Source organism: Capsicum annuum, chromosome 3 (genome assembly GCF_002878395.1).
Source record: "Capsicum annuum cultivar UCD-10X-F1 chromosome 3, UCD10Xv1.1, whole genome shotgun sequence".
Classification (NCBI taxonomy): domain Eukaryota; kingdom Viridiplantae; phylum Streptophyta; class Magnoliopsida; order Solanales; family Solanaceae; genus Capsicum; species Capsicum annuum.
This window is the reverse complement of record NC_061113.1, coordinates 226,992,744-227,011,151: the sequence shown is the minus strand read 5'-3', so window position 1 is coordinate 227,011,151 and position 18,408 is coordinate 226,992,744.

The following is an 18,408-nucleotide window of genomic DNA, read 5'->3' as shown; positions in this document are numbered from 1 at the left end:
TTCTGATAGCGGCAGTGGTGCAGGATGCAGAGAATCATATCTTTTCTGTCGCTTTTTTGTAGCGGACAAGGAATGTGATGCCTCTTATGAATTTTTTTTAAACAACTGCGAAGATGCATCGAAGATACCGAAGAGTTGTATTTTATTTTGGATAGGCATCTAAGTACTAAAGATGGGTTCACTTTTTTTCACTTCAGCTTACTTTGATTGTTGCATCAGGCATCTTGGAGAGAACATTCGGACCAACTATCACAATGAAAAGGTCGTGACCCTTTTTTATAGAGCAGCTAAAGCATATAGTAGAGAGGAGTTTTTAGACCATTTCAATCAAATAGTGGATGTGCACCTCAAGGTAGCAGAACATCTCGTACGTGTCGGTTTCAAGAGATGGAGCCGGGCATTCTATCTGGTAGATAGGTACATTCTTATGAATTTAATGTCTTGTTTGAGTTACAAGTTTAGTATAATGTCTTCTTTTGTATAGGTACAATATTATGACATCAAACATAGCTGAATCGGTGAATTCATTGTTTGGCGTTGAAAGAGAATTTTTCATCAAGGTTCTGTTTGAAATAATAAACAAGAAGTATGGCCAATTTTTTAACGGAAGGTGTGTGTAGTTTGGGGGCCCAAGAAGAACCCATTTGTTCTAGAAATCAAAAAAATAATATCAACGAACATCCTTTTGGGGAATAGGTTATTATCTCATCAAATTAGAGATTACAAATTCAGTATCACCGATCATGGTGATGTTGCCATGGTCGATCTTCAAACAAGATCTTGTACATGCAGAGTTTTTGAATTGGACAAAATACCCTATCCACATGCTATGGCAGCGCTTCGAGCTCAATAAGGTGTAAAATATGGACCTAAAATTTATGAGCACTCCTCTCCATATTATTCGGTGAAAAAATATAAAATGGCATATAATGGGCATATTACTCCGGTGCCTCCCGAAGAATCTAGGGTTGTTCCTACAGAGCTTTTGGGGAGATTAATACCTCCTCCATATATTGACCCAAGCACTATCAAACTGGGAAGAAAGCCATATAAGAGGAGGCGTGGAGTCAGAGAATCATTTTCATCAAGAAGAATCAAGTGCTCTGTATGTAAGCGCGCTGGCCACAAAAGAACTACATGTCCAGATCGTAATCCACCATGATCGTTGTAATTGCAAAAACTTGTGTTGTTATTTATTGTAGATTTTTATATATTTAAATTATTGTTGTGAACGTAATGTTATCATTTATTATATATAAAATATCTTTTTAAATAACTTGTGCATCAATAAAAAGAGGCAAAACATGAACTAAATAATACAACAGACCACAATTATTTTTAATAGATTACCCATTTGTGGAAACAAATGGACATTAGCTGGAAGAATACAATAGTTCCATCAAACTGGAATGTTTTCCTCCAACAGATGGATAATCTGCTTACAGAAACCCAATCGATCTGTTCCAACAGATGGTCCATCTGTTGAAAGAACTCAAATGCCAAAATTGTTATTACTTCTGGATTCAAAATTGCTCTTTACGGCTCCAACAGTCGACATGTTAACATGTTTAGAAGAAGGAATAGACAGAATGAAAATTAAAAAGCCAAAGTCGACCAACAATAATTTTTTCATTAAACAAAAAACAAAATACATTAGGTATAGATCCGATATAGAATTAAAAAAAAACACATTCTAATTATTATTATTATCAGCAACAACATTATTATTGCCAGCCGGCCAATCTTCGACCGGCAGAAGCAAGGCCCTCCTAAGCTTGCGAATCTCCATGATCATCCAAGCTCCCATGGTGGACAACTCCCACCGCAGGTCGTGAACCTGTGACTCAAGTTCTTGGATAATGTCTTGTAGAATTACAATGTCCCAATTTGTATCAGCCATATCTAGAACACGTATGAATTGACACAAAAAAGTAAATACAAAAGTAAAGAAGAGAGTCCAAATGTAATACAATGTATACTACGAACTGGTAGATTTACACAGAAAAAAACTTACCTCACCGAGAAAGGAATATTCTCTTTGAAGAGAAGTAGTTGAAGATGTAACCCGAAAAGACAAAATGCCAGAAATAAATAAAAGTGGAGTGACCTATTTATAGAGGATTGAATTTGAATGTGTTAGGCAAAAAGGCACGACTGTTCAGGTCCATTATATTAAATATATTCAAACTGCTGCCCTTTTGTTTTCTGTGAAAAGACGCAATTTTTTTTTACATCCAAACTTCTCACCTTTTCAAAATGATTTGAGACTCAATAATAGCCGTTATTATTGAGCTGTTGCAATAGATCGTTTAGGCAAAAGACTGTTCAGGTCCATTATATTAATTATATTCAAACTGCTGGCTTTTTGTTTTATGTGGAAAGACACGACTTTTTCTTTTACATTCAAACTTCTCACCTTTTTAAAACAGTTTGAGACTTGAGACTAATAAAAACCGTTATTATTGAGCTGTTGAAACAGATAACCCACTGTCGCAACAGATTTACCATTAGTTACAACAGATGGTCTGTATATGCAACAGATGATACATCTGTTGCAATATATTGATTATCTATTCTGACAGATGAATCATCTATTGGAGGAGATATTTTGATTTCTTCTAACATCTGATTCATCAGTTGCAACAGATGGGGAGTTAATCCAAATTGGTGACTGTTTTATTATATAAATAGATTTAAAAACAAAAAAAGGTGAAAAGTCACGACTTGTAGCACTTGTTTTTTCTTGAAGGGCATGTAGTTCTCTGACATTGAAGATGGTTACCCTTTGATCCTCTGTGGTCTTGTACACTACTTAACAATGGAAGTGAAGAATAAATAGTATCCGACATTGATGGGGTAGAAAGAATAAGGTGCGTGCAGATGAATGGATCCAATTTCATACTTGGGAGTTATGTATTACTGATCAGGCTATCGTGACATAGACATAAAGTACAATGATTTTGTGAATACAGTTTTTTACTGATTAGACATTGATCCTTCAAATGAGATCCTGTATTTTACAATTTAGTTTGATAGGTGTGAACTGATAAGGACAAAGGGTTCCAAGATGGTGGGGTCAATACCTTGTTACAATTTAATGATGGTTTTGCTCATGTTTATGTGTCAAGTTTGGAGAAGGGTTCAAGTTTTTGGCGAAAGTGTAAATATCAAATAGTGATTGAACCGGTTTAAAGGGTCCAATAGACTTTTGAAAGGCCTCTAAAGCCTCGCACTGCTGTAAACAAGAATGGAAAACCAAACGAAATTCCCCTGGTCCAAATTTATATGGATGGGTTGCATGAGGAAACTATTATAAAGCAGAAGGTGATTGGAAAAATACCTGTGCGGAATGAGGGGTGGGGGTGGAGAAGACCATATATCAACTCAGACCTTATTAAAGAAGAAATACAGGGAAGTAAGTAAAGAACTTCTAGCCAATCTGACCAATGAAATTGACTTGAAAGACAAAAAAACTGAATTATCTTTAAATGTGGAAGTGCATCCAAATATTAAAATCCGTTAGTCATTCTTGAAAACTAAAAACGATAAAGAAAACTGGAGCTGTGCACTTTGCTAGAGACTGCAACTAGCGAGCGTGGCCTGTATGAAGACCCACAAAGATACAGGATGAGAACTCTAAGGAAGAAGCTTGGCGAACACAGAGAATTGGTAAGATTTTCAGTCAAGAATGAAACCTGAATCAACAACTCCAGAAGTAAAAATAAGGGATCAAGTCAAGATGTCAATTTCTGAAGTCTAACTTGAATCCCGTGACTTTTCTTTGTGGTTCTGGTCAGGTCAATGGCAGTAGAAACAAAAAGGTCTGAAGTTGGGAGGAAATACAATGCCTTGTTGTTTCCACTGCCTTTGACCAGACCAGAGCCATAAACAGGAGGCATGGGATGCAAGTTTAACTTGAGAAATTGCCACCTTGGCTTGATACCTTGTTCTTACTTCAGGAGTTATTGGTTCAGGTTTCATTCTTCACTGAAAATCTTACCAATTCTCGTCTTGCATCTTTGTGGGTCTTCATTCATGCCACGCTAGCTAGTTGCAGTCCCCTAACAGAGTGCACAGCTCCAATCCACTTTACCATATTTCTTTTTTCAAAAACAACTAATAGATTTTCATTTTGGATACACTTTTACACTTGCAACTCATTCAATTTTTTCATTTTTCATGTCAATTTTTCATCAGCCAATTTCGCTACACTTTCCTTTCTACCCTGTGTTTGTTCTTTAATAAGTTCTGAGTTGATAGATGGTTTTTTCCACCCCCCATTCCTATACAGGTATTCTTCCAATCACCTTATGCTTTATAATAGTCTTCTCGTGCAACCCATCCATATAAATTTGGGCTAGGGGAATTTCTATTGGTTTTATATTCTTGTTTACTGCTGTGCGAGGCTTTGGAGGCCTTTCAAAAGTCCATTGAACCCTTAAAATTGGTCCAACACTATTAGATATTTACACTGTTACCAATAAATTGAACCCTTCCCTAAGCTTGACACATAAACATTAGAAAAATCTTCATTACACCATAACAGGGTATCGATACCACCTACTTAGTCCCTCAGCCTTACCAGTTTGAACCTAACAAACTTAACTGTAAAATGCAGGATCTCGTTTGAAGGATTAACACCTAATAGGTAAAGAACCAACATTCACAAAATTAGTGTACTGGATGTGTGTTTTCACAATAGGTTAATCAGTAATACATGTCTCCCGCATATGAAGTGTTTCCATTTACAAGTAGCTTATTCTTCTGAACCTATCTTTACTCTAGCCTTTAATACTGGTTGGGCAAAAGTTGATCCAGTTTTAGTTTCTTTTATCTACAAACATGAGAAGAACATTTGATGTCAAACAAAAGAAGAACAAAAGAAACATAATAAAATGGTAACATAAAATAGAATGAATACAACATATTACAATAATCTGATATAACAAATAATTAATCTAATGTAATATGTCATCAATCTGTTACCACAGATGCACCGCGTGTTGCAATAGATGACAAATCTGTTACGACAGATGACAAATCTGTTGTGATATATGATCAATCTAATGCGACAGATGAGCAATCTGATGCAACAGATTCCTTCTCTATTCAACAGATAAGTCATCTGTTGCAATAGGCGATGCATCTGTGGCCACCGATGGATGACTTATTGTAACAGATGTGTCATCTATTGGAATAAATCAAACCAACCTTGCTACTGGTTTGATTTCTTCTATCAGTTGCTACGTCTGTTCCAACAACTGATTCATCAGTTGAAACACTTGAGAAAATTGTTGCAACACTACCAACAACATCAACAACAATATCAATAACAAATAAACAACCCCATATGTACCAACACCATCAACAACACTAACACCACATGTTCCAACAATACCAACACCCCCAACAACAGCGCCACCAATAAAGTAACAAACAAAAGATGCAAATATCTAATTTAAATAACATACAAAGAAGAATACAAGAAGGAAAGAACAATATGGAACCATACCTACAATGTCAAAAAAGCAACGGGATCAGAACACCTATTTCAGTCGAGAAAAGATATTGATCGGTTGAGATCCAAAAGAATCCTCATGTGAAAGATGAGAGAAAAAAAAAGAAAAAGAGACGATTGTGATTACCCTAAAGAGGAGAGAAAGAGAATTCTAAAAGAGAGACGTGAGCTAAGTTAAGTTATGGCTGAAGGAGAGAGAATTCTAGAGATGATTTTAAATATTCATTAATATCTTTGAGGGGCACAAGGAGATAGTGATATTGAAAAGACAAGACAAGACTACTCAAGAAGGAAATTTTTGAGTTATCCAAGTAATATTTTTTACCGCCTTATTTTATCTTTTTTCTCTCGGAAGGAAAATTGCTTTCAAATAAAAAAAAGATCTTAAAACATATAAGTAATCTGTTGCAACAGATGATAATTTCTGTTTGAAAATTTCCAATGATTCAATCATCTATTGCAATATATTAAATAGTCTATTTGATAAATTCCAATAGATTACCTACCTGTTGCAACATATTCAGTAATTTATTTGTTAAATTCCAATAGATTCCCCACCTATTGCAACAGGTTGAACATTTGTTTTTATACAGTTTCTTGGTATAAACTAGTGTTTGGTATAAACTAGGATTTTCTAGATCTACGGACAAGTAAATAGGGTCAACTAAACTTCAATTGAGTTTTTGGCAATTGCATGGTTTTGGTGTTGTGTTCCTCCTGACCCAAGTCGTTAATCGATTGATCACTCCGAGATAAAATGATTCTCATTAACTTATTATTATAAGCTAATACCAAAATTGATTTAGCTAGATCTAGGGATGAGTACATAGGGTCAACTACAACTTCAATTGAGTCTTTTGTAATTACATGGTGTTAGTGTTGTCGTTGTGTTCCTCTCGACCCCAATCATCAATCGATCGATCACTCCAAGATGAAACAATTCTTATAAACTCTTTATTATAAGCTAATACCTAAATTAATTTAGCTAGATCTGGGGACGAGTACCTAGGGTCAACTACAACTTCAATTGAGTCTTTTACAATTGCATGGTGTTGGTGTTGGTATTGCGTTCCTCCCAACCCCAGTCGTCAATCAATCGATCACTCCGAGATGAAATGATTCTCATAAACTCTTTATTATAAGCTAATACCGAAATTGATTTAGATAGATCTAGGGACGAGTACCTAGGGTCAACTATAACTTTAATTGAGTCTTTTACAATTGCATGGTATTGGTGTTGATGTTATGTTCCTCCTGACCTGAGTCATTGATTGATCGATCACTCCGAGATGAAATGATTTGCATTAACTTATTATTATACGAGAATACCTAAATTGATTTAGATAGATCTAGGGACGAGTACATTGGGTCAACTACAACTTCAATTGGGTCTTTTACAATTGCAAGGTGTTGGTGTTGTGTTCCTCCCGACCCGAGTCATCGATCGATCGATCACACCGAGATGAAATAATTCTCATTAAGTTATTATTATAAACTAATACCTAAATTGATTTAGCTATATATAGGGGTGAGTACATAGGGTCAACTACAACTTTAATTGTGTCTTTTGCAATTTCATGGTGTTGGTGTTGGTGTTGCGTTCCCCCTGACCCGAGTCATCGATCGATCGATCACTTTGATATAAAACGATTCGCATTAAATTATTATTATAAGCTAATACCTAAATTGATTTAGCTAAATCTTGGGATGAGTACATAGGGTCAACTACAACTTCAATTGAGTCTTTTACAATTGTATGGTGTTGGTATTGGTGTTGGTGTTGGTGTTGCGTTCCTCCAGACCCGAGTCATCAATTAATCGATCACTCTAAAATGAAACAATTCTCATTAACTTATTACTATAAGATAATACCTAAATTGCTTTAGCTAAAATAATTAAGATCAATTCGAACCAAATTAATATTTTCAAAACTTGTCATTTTTTTCCAAAATAAAAATCAACCCATACAAATCATCTATTTGTGGGAAAAAGTTTCATCATTGCAAATCTTGAGTTCTCGTTCTTTTTTTTTCTCTCTCAATAATACAAACAACAACTACTCAATATATTGCTCAACCCTTTGCAATAGATCGATTTTCTTCCTATTTTTGACCACATAGGTGTTATTTTTAATTTTATTCTTGCATCTATCCATCGTTTTTCTCTGTATTCATAGGTAACAGAGTTTGAGAAGAGTTCTATATTTGTTGGTTTTTCTAAAAATTAGGGTTTTTTAGTTAATGATAAAAGAAAACTTTTAGTTGTATTATCTTTGAAAATAGGTTAACAATTTTGAATCTTGATGGTAAAATCATAGGAAGAACCTGATAAAATCCTAGTTTTTGTCATAGTATTCCACTGACTGTGATGGCATTGTTGGAACGTCTTTGTGGTATTGGTGGATGGTTTTTGTGGTGTTGTTGGTGTTGTTGTTGTTATTGGTGGTTTGGTGTTGTTGTTGTTGGCACTGGTGGTGTTGGTGTCTGTTTATGGTATTGTTGTTGGTGTTTGTGGTGACTGTTGGTTGTGCCGGTATTCATGGTGTTTGTGGCATTAATTGGTGATGTTTGTGGTGGCTGTTAGTGTGTCGGTATTGATGGTGTTTGTAATGTACTTTTTAAAATTTATGCATACATCAATTGTAATGTAATTTTTGTTTTTCTAATGTTTGTAGATAAAACATGTCTCCCAAAAGAAAAGAAAGTGAAAGTGGATCAACTTCTGACCACCCAAAAATAAAGGCTACAGTACAGAGGGATTCAAAGGAGCTTCCTGAACAATCTCAGTCAGGAAAAAGTGAAGCTGAGAAGAGATATGAAAACAACAATGAGAGAGGTGGACAAGGGTCTGTAGATGGTGATGAAAAAAAATAAAAGTGAGAAAGAGGAGGAATTAGAGAGTGAGAAAGAGGATGATCATCAACATAATGATAATGGATCACCAATGGGGCGTAAATTAATATCGATATCCCAGCATGATTCTGTCTAAACTATTAGTATTGATAATTTTCAAGTTGCTATGTCGATAGATGACCCTGCAGAATAACTGGTGAACTTGTACTTAAATGTTAGTTGGGGAAATTTTTTAATTATTTTAGGAATATTATAAAGAACAAAAACATAGATAGACTTTTTAAGAGGAACTACTTTTGATGCTTTCTTGAGTTGCCTGAGGACCCCCTGACTGTTTCCAAATGAGAATGGTATATGGTCTTCTCAAGTGTAGGATCAAGTACATGGGGAATGATAAAGATTCGGAGGAGCGGGCAAAAAGATGGATGAAATCTGGATCAACTACTGCGGCGTGATGGTTTATTTTGGCTTGCAAGAGATTTCCATAGTGACGGGCTTGAGATGCGATCGTCCAGAAGAACCTATCGCCAAGGGAACACCCCATAAAAGGTCCAAGGCAAGAAGGACAGCCAAACCACCACAAAAAAATAGAGGAAAGGCATTGTCCCAGTGACCACCCAACAAAACCAACAAACGCAAGGAAAAAACAAATGGGTTGTTGGACATTGCTGGACGTGGATACAAAGCATCATATTGATGACAGATCTCAAGGATAAAACCATACCAAAGTAGTACAGGGAGAAATTATGCTTAGTTTGGTTTTCCCATTCCGTTATATTGGCAAGAGACGTCAACAAGGTCATAGAAGATGATTTGTTGGCGCGTGCTGAGGATTTTGATAAATTCAATGATTATCCCTGGGTATATGAAAGATTCTACTTGACTATCAAATATTTACTGACAAATCTATCCTCAGGGATGATCACATTATACAGCTTTCATGGTAAAATTAATCACTATTTTTACTCATTCATTAATTTTTATTGAATATAGTTATTAAGACTTTTTTAGCTTGCTTCCTGTTTACATTTTTTAGGCATGGGCATTTGAAGCAATTCCTCCCCTCCGAAAGCAGGTAATGGATTACCTGAATGAGGTTTCTCATCCAAGGATATTTAGGTGGTTGACTGCAAAGAACAACATAAGAATTAAGGAGACTGGTCTCTTTAACCCTCCGGATGATGCGACACGTCTTCTTTCAAGTAAAATAATTTGACACAATGAAAGATATTAAACAAATGTGATATCTGGTGCAATAGATATTATATTTGATGCTCCAGATGGGACATCTGTTGTGACAGATTACCCGTTTTATGCCAACTGGTGCAACAGATGGGTATTACGACAGATGATTGATATTTTACATCAAATTACCTATCTGTTGCTTTAGTTCTCTGAACCTGACTCTTAGCAGATTAACCATCTACTGCAAATTATGAAATAGATGGGTAATCTGATGCAACATATTTCTAATCTGTTGCGACATACAGATCACCTGTTGCCTAAGTTGTCTGTGTTAATATGTAACCCAACTGTGAAAATTATTCTATTATATGATTTAAATATATCTATATTTTTTATAGGTTTTGCATCCATGGATCATGCCTACTGAGCAAGAGTTGTGGATGACTTCTTTTATTACTCTAGGTCATGTTGATACTATAGCTGACCCAACGGTGGAGTTAATAAAGAAGGAATTTGCTGGAGCCACAACTATAAGAAGAGCAGTTACACAAGGTCAGCATAGTGTTGAGGCTCCTTATGACCAAACTACTGCAACAGATTCGGGTGCTTCTTCTGTGGGTGTTGCTGGTGGAGTTGATGTTGGTGGCAGGCATGCTGATGCTACCCCCAGTCGTAATGTTGAGCATGTTGATGCTCTGAAAAAAATAAATATGTTTGAAAACACACCTCTCACAGGTATCTCTCCCTGTTACAAAGGTCCCTCTCACCCTTACTCCAGTCCATCTCACTCCTCTTTACCCTCATATTCTCGTTGCAAATGAGAAAAGTGCAAGGACAACTAGGATAAGCTCTTTAAAAAAGTAGAGGCTATCGCTAAAGCTGTTGAGGAATTGAAATCCAAAAAGGGTGTCATACCATCCAAGAAGGTAAGGGAGCCATACACTTCTACAATGACAGTTAGGAGGAAGAAAAAAACAATTAGCCAAGTACTCTCCAATTGGAAATCCAAAAAATTTGCAACTCCTCCCTTTCCAAAAGCTATTAAAGTTTAGGAGCTTTTCAAGAAGGTAGACATATACGCGGAACTTGGCGCCAAAGAGGAGAGGGATCTGCGACGGGACAAGCAAGGCATAAAAGATTACCCCATCCATATCTTTTCGAAGACTTCAAAAGTATGATAGATATGCGTACGTAGTATGTGGACGAGGTAAGTTTACTTTTCCTAACCTAGCCTTCTAGTCTACTTGTCATCTGTTGCAACATATGTGTATTCTGGTGCAACTTATGGTGGTTCTATTACAACATATTACCTATCTCTTGCATAAGTTGCTTTAGATGGGTAATTTGTGAACAGATTCATAGAACTCTCTGCAATAGATGGACCATCCATTGTATCTTTCATTATGTTTTCCTTCTTTACAATTACTAACCTATTTTAAAATTAACTTCTTATATCACAGTATGTTGAAGAAATTCTCTGCCTCATGAGGGGCAGACAATTAGCCTACCCAGAAGCTTATGATGTTGCCGATAGGATAATGAACCTCAACTTCTACAGGAATCTTAAGGATAGCTAGCCTCAACTCTCGGTGATGAGGGATTTCATTGGTTACTTTCTGGGTTCCAATGAGATGAAGATATGATAAAATATATTAGAGGAGAAAGGCCAAATCCACACAACAAGAGCTGGACTAAGGCAAAGAGGATTCTTGGAATCATGAATGTGGACGGCGTACATTATCGGGATGTTGAGATACTTCTTGAGGAGGGAAAGATCAATGTTTATGACTGTAACTTACCTGCCTTGGACGAGGTTAGTTTTTTTACCTATATGAAACCACTGTTGGAGTTGTTCCCCATCTTGTTTAGGTGGAGTAAACTGATGGATCGTTTTCCAACAAAAGTGTTGATAAAGCAGCCATAGAATTTTAAAGGTCAAAACAAGGACATAGACCTTCCAAAATATCAAACCACTACCGCGTGCAGATCATACGCTCTTGCACACATCAAATGTTTGATGATCGACACAGAAATGGCCGAGCCAATGACCTTTCTGTGCGATAACGCTCTGGCAGACATGCAAAAGGTATGGGCTTATGGGGTACTAACTGTATGTTAGAGTCTGTGTATGAAGAAGAGCCTGTGAAATAATAATTTTTTATTTCAAGTCACTTCACTTTACATACTTTACATTACATTACATACATACATACATGTAGGGGCAATTTTTTTTGTCTGATGATAGTTGAATTTTTTTCAATGCAACTGATTGTCCATCTGTTGTAAAATATATTTTATCTTTTTTGATAGATAGTTTATCTGTTGCAATAGGTTGGTCCTCTGTTGCATTATGCTGATATAGTCTTATCCGTTGCAACAGTGGGAAGACCTGTTTGATAATTTTTAACAAATGATCTACATATTGCAATATATTTCTAAATATGTTTGATAATTTCCAACAATTATGCTTGAATATCCATGTGCCCAACACCACCAAACCAGTAGCAATAACGCCAACAATGTAGTATCTTCTTGCTCAATTTTGTTTCTCTTCAAAAGCTTTGACTTTCTTCAACAAACCCTAGATTACATGATTTGCTTGTGAAGGGTGTCGTTCTTCATACCAATCAAAGTAATTACATTCACCCAACTTCTACAAAAATAAGACCACAATAACAAAATAATTACAAGTCAATAAGTAATCAACTAATTGAATAAAAAAATATTAACTTTGAAATCTTACAAGTAAAACATCTACGACCTGGATTTTGTTGAGTGCAAGAAGTCTTCAATAGAGCTTCATGACCATACTTACAATATCAAAAATCTTTATCATAAAAAACAGTGAAAGATGAGCTCGACATTGTCTAGCTTAGTTGGAAAAAATAAAAAAAATATGGAAAAAAATACAAATAATCGAGATGAATTTGGATAGAGAAAAAAAGACAAAGAAGAAAAAGAAGATTTGAGAATTTAGGGTTAAATTTTAGAAAGAAGATGAATATATACGACAATGGGAGAAAAATAATCATTGGAGGCCAAATCAGCAAAAATGGGGGTTCAATGAGCCTTGGCTGTTTGAATTACACGCGAGCAGCCAACAGGACAAAAAGTGACAAACTGACACATTTGATGCCTATTTTATTTTATGTGTTTAAAATGAACACTGTCTACTTGATGCGTATTTTATTTTAGGTGTTTAAACTTAACATTATCGATGGATTTTGCCTTTTTTATTTCAAGTCACTTTCACTTTTTACATGTAGTGATTTTTTTTTATGTCTAATGAAAGTTAAATTTTTATAATGCAATAGGTTATCCATCCGTTGTAACAAATATTCTACCTGTTCTGACATATAGTTTATTTGTTGCAATAGGTCAGTCTTCTATTGTATTATGTCGATGTTTCTATCTAAGTCTATCTGTTGCAACAGTGGAAAAACCTGTTAGATAATTTTTGATAGATTACCTACCTATTGCAACATATGTCTAAATCTGTTTGATATTTATCAACACATATGTCGTCTGTTGCAACAGATACATTATCTGTTGTAATATTTGAATCTAGTATTCCATTTTAATTAATAAGTTCAAATCTAATGAAAAATAAAATTCATAGACAAAATAAAATAAATCAAAGCCTTCAGAAATTAGCTCAAAGAAATCAACAAATAAATGAAATGTAAAAAATTATTATGGTTACAGATCTCAACAAATACATTAAATATTTAAGTATTGATCCAAGATTTCCTAAGGAGGGGTGAGGTTATTACTTTGACAGACTCAAGCTATAATGATCTACTCAATATGGACAAGTTGTTCTTCATCTGGTGCTATGGAATCTGGCTTTGGTCGTCGTGGATCTTTATTGTCTCTTATGTACGGTTTCTATGCTTTTCGTTCTCTGTATTTCCATAAAAGGAGTAGCATATTGTCAATGCTATTCAGCAGTAGCTTTTACATTAACTTGGAAAGCTAGAATTGGTCAATGCTAATCACGGAGATACAACAAAACATAAAAGGATAACTCATCTGTTCTAACAAATCAAATAGGTCTTCCTCCTATTTTAAATTATCCCAAATAGATTATATTTCTATTGTAACAGATGAATCAACTTTTGGGACAAATTTCTACATGAGGAAGACCTGTATGATAATTTTTAACGGATAAACCATCTGTTGTAACATATGACTCATCTGTTGTAGTAGATCGATCATCTGTTGGTACAAATAAAAGCGGTACAAAAAGTTGTTTGATTTGCTAAAACAGGCGAGACATATGTTACAATAGATACTTTATCTGATACAATAAGTTAGTCAAATATTGCAACAGATGTATATGTCTGTTTGATAATTTTCAGTAGATGTGTAATCTTTTGAAACAAATATATATTTGTTTGTTAGTTAGAAGAGACATATATATTCACCTTCTTCAGCTAGTGCTGCTCTCTTTTGGTCATGGTACATTGCTCAATGTAACACACGGACAAAGGAGTTGCAATTTTACTTTTTTAGATGCTTGGTAATGCCTTGGAAATTACTTTCCTTCTCCTCTTAGCCTTAATATCTAATGAAGTAGATGAATATAAAATCCTCTTTGATGGAATGACACCCCTCTTAGATGTCAATTCCTTTATAGAAGCAGTTAATGCATTAATAACATTAATCACTACATCATATTTGGCCTTGTAGTCTTGACATTTGCTTGCAGAACATTCACTGGTAGAGGCAAAATCTGTATAACCAGTATGATCATACTCATAATGGTTTGTTTTAAATATTGTAAGAGGAGCATCATTAGCACCAGCAATAGCATCACCACCACCACCAACAGATCCATCACCACTAAGACCATCAACAACAACAAGCCCACCCTCCAAAATTATTTTTCATACAATGGCTGTTGCTCCAAAAAATTCTATTTTTATTCTGTCAATGACCTTAGGGTCCGATAAGGTTTGCATAGACCATAAAGTAACAAAAAATGACATCTTCAACTCTCAATTAGTTGGAACTAGTGACGGATGCACAATCTAACATAAATCATTACATATATTAGAATGATGCTTAGATCATTCAAAAAAATCATTAATTAAAATAAAAACTTAATTATAATTATACTTACTTCATCCTTTGGGAGGTTGAAGAGATCATGAAATTTTGCATTTTTATCAGTTTTGTCCGACAACCATCTCAAGATTCTTGGACAGGAAACTCCTTCCTGGTAGTTCACTTGTTGTCTCAAATAAGGAATGTCTTCAAACGTCCAAGCCTATAAAATAACGCCAATAAATCAAAACCATTATTGAGTAAAAAAAATGAATGATATCATAATAACAGAAAGAAATGTTTACCATGAAACCCATGAAAAGCCATATAAGTTGACTGGCTTTGGCACTAATGGAGTCAACAAATATTTGACAGTCATTTTGAAGCTTTCATAACCCCAAAGATAGTTGTTAAATGCCTCAAGATCCTTGAAGAGCTTTATTAAACTTATTTTGTCGTTAACGTCTCTCGCCCAAAAAATATTATGTACAAATCAAACCAAGCACAATGACTTCTTGTGCTTCTTTGAAATTCTTTTACCTGTCAGCGCTTTTATCGAATTTTTATTTTTGAAGCTTGGACCAATAATGGACACTAGGTCATCATGATCACACGACTTTCCTTTGCCTTTTTTGGGTGTACGGGGTGATTTTTGAATTAGAATAGGTATAACATGAGAAGGAGAAAGAGGATAACATTTTAGTTCAGTAACTATGGTAAACTCCTTCCAACCAAAACAAACAGGCATGCCATAGTAATTTATCCACACCTCATCCATCTTATCTTTGTTTTCATACATAAACCTACGCTTGAGAAGTTCATATACCATTTTTATTTGAAAACAAGCATTGTTGTCCTCCGGTAAATCAAGATATTTTCCAAAGCAGCTGTCCCTGAAATAAGCATCCAATTTTTGTTCTCAAAGTATTTTTCTGAAAGCGTTGAAATATTTTTCCATAGCTGAATTAACCACGAAATCACTCGTTAAATCTATGGCACCATCACACTGTATTGTCACAGGATAACGATCAATGTTGAAGGTTTTGACCAACTCTTTGGTGGAAGGGCTATTAGCATTTGGATCATTTGTTTTGAAACATTCCTCTTCCCCATGTTCATTATATTCTGTTCCTGATTGAAAAAATGCTTGTAAAGCAAGCTCAAAGAGTGGTGGATGTAGCCTAGCTGCTTCACTTGTTCCTTTACTTGGACTTAATTCAGTTTTTATTCTTTTGGTTGCCATATTATCTAAAATTAATAGGAACATAAAAAAATATATTATAGTTGATTAATGCATTATTAAAAAAGGATAACAGTAAATCTAACATGCAAAACAGTAAAATGACAGTTATAATAAATCACATATCTGTTGCACCACATAACTAACCTATTGCAATGGATGAGTAATCTATTGCAATAATAGAAAACATATCACTCATCTTTTAAGATAGATTAATGGTCTATACAATAAATCACATATCTATTGCAACATATGAGTGATCTATTGGAATATTTAAATAATCTATTGCAATGGATGAGTAATCTGTTGTAATAATACAAAATATATCACTCATCTGTTAAGAAAGTTGAATGGTCTATACAATAGATCATACATATATTGCAACATATGAGTGATCTGTTGGAACAGTTAAATAACCTGTAGTAACGACTGAGTAATCTGTTGCGATAATACAAAATATATCACTTATCTGTTGAGAAAGATAAATGGTCTGTGCAATACATCACATATTTGTTGCAACATATGAGTGATCTATTGGAACAGTTACTAACCTGTAGTAACGACTGAGTAATCTATTGCGATAATACAAAATATATCACTTATCTGTTGAGAAAGATAATGGTCTATGCAATAGGTCACACATCTGTTGCAACATATGAGTGATATGTTTGAACAGTTTTCAATGGTAAATATTATTTAGATTTCTTCCAACAGAAAGGTCGTCTATCGCGACAGATGAATGATTAGTTGGAAAAATCAAGTCTTGGACATGTTCTGTTAGAAGAGTTGATAGGATTTTATCCAACATGAGGTTCATCTGTTGCATCAGATATTTTTCCTCCATTGCATCAGATGGTTAATCTGTTACTTTATATTTTTTGTCCGATGGTTCCTCTATAGCATCTGTTAACAAATCTGTTGCATCAAATGGTTAAAATGTTGCATCATATGCTAAATTTGTTGCAATAATTTTTTTATCCGATAGTTCCTATGTTGTATCAGATGATTAATCTGTTGCATCAGATGGTTAATTTATTACATCAGATGCTTAATCTGTTGTATTAGAATTTTAATTTGATGGTTTCTCTGTTGCAACAGATGGTTGATCTGTTTCATTATATGCTAAATCTGTTGCATCAGATGGTTAATATGTTGCACCAAATGGATAATCTATTAGATAAAAAATAGTAGAACGATTTTGTTCAATAGAACAACAATAATATCACCATTTTTACCAAGAACAAGAACAAATCAACCCAACAACGGGTGCAACGTGAAAAAACACCAAAATCGTTGTTTTATTTGTATAAACACAAACAATAAAAATCAAACTTCAAAAAAATGCAACAAACAACAAAAAATCATAATTCACTTTGAAAAGAGAAGAGAAGAAATACAAGAAATTAGGGTTTTACTCAGACCACATTTTAAATTAAAGCAACAACTATTAAAATTGTTAATCAATACTATAAGAGATGTTGGTTCAAGTTCCTCATTTTATTCAAAACTATTAAGGGCATAATTCTTTACCTGTGAAAGAAAAAAAGGAAAGATGAAGAATTCGAAGGCCATAATTTTTTACCTGGGAAAGAAGAAAAGAAACAATGAAGAATTCAAAGCTGTTGTGGTCGGAGAGCAAGGCTGTCACATCGATTGACGATTGAAGTCGAAAAGAAACTTGAAGGCCAACTATTTATCATCGGAGGTTGAAGTCGCCGGAGATTGAAAGGAGAAATTTGCAGAACTGTTGGTTGAGAGAAGCTGTCGAAAGAGAGGAGTGAGATGATCGATGATTTGGATTGAAGAGGGGTGTAGGTTGGGTTGATTTGTATTTTTGAAAAGATTAGAAAGTTTTTAAAATATTAATCAAGTCCACAATTAACTTAATCAAATTTTCTAATTATGTTTGACCCTTTAAGTTGGTCAATGTCACCAATCCTTCATTCAAGACTTAAAAGATACCTTTTCTTCAATTTTCTCGAGTGACTTTTGGAGTAAGAATCAAAATTGAGTGACTTTATGAGAGAAAATTTATAAGTTGAGTGACCATTTGTGTTATTAACTCAATGTAACTTTGCACGAAGGCAACAAGAAAAAAGAAACTGACTAATTTGTTCTTCAGTCATATTAATATATAAAGGTTCATTTTTTTCAGCTTTAGGTTTCTTTCTGAATGATATTTTTTAAAAAATGACCACATCGTCAGACACCTAAATTTTGCACGAACTTTCACTTTGATACCTAAAGTCGATGTTATTCATTTTAAGCACCTCAACTAGTATTCTAGTGTGTTATTTTGACACTTTTTGCACAATCAATAAAAATATATAATGTGTGTGTATTACACGCGCCACTGACATTTAAAGTGACGAATAATACGATGACATTTGTCATTTTTTATTTTTTTAAATAATTAATTTAAATATAAAAAAATTATTCAATAAGTGACCCCCACCCCACCTCTACCAGGTCATCTTCTCCAATAACCCACCCCAAATTATTGTCCACTGTAATTGCCTCCCTCTCTCTCTCCCCAATCATCTCCTCCTTCGCTATGCAACACC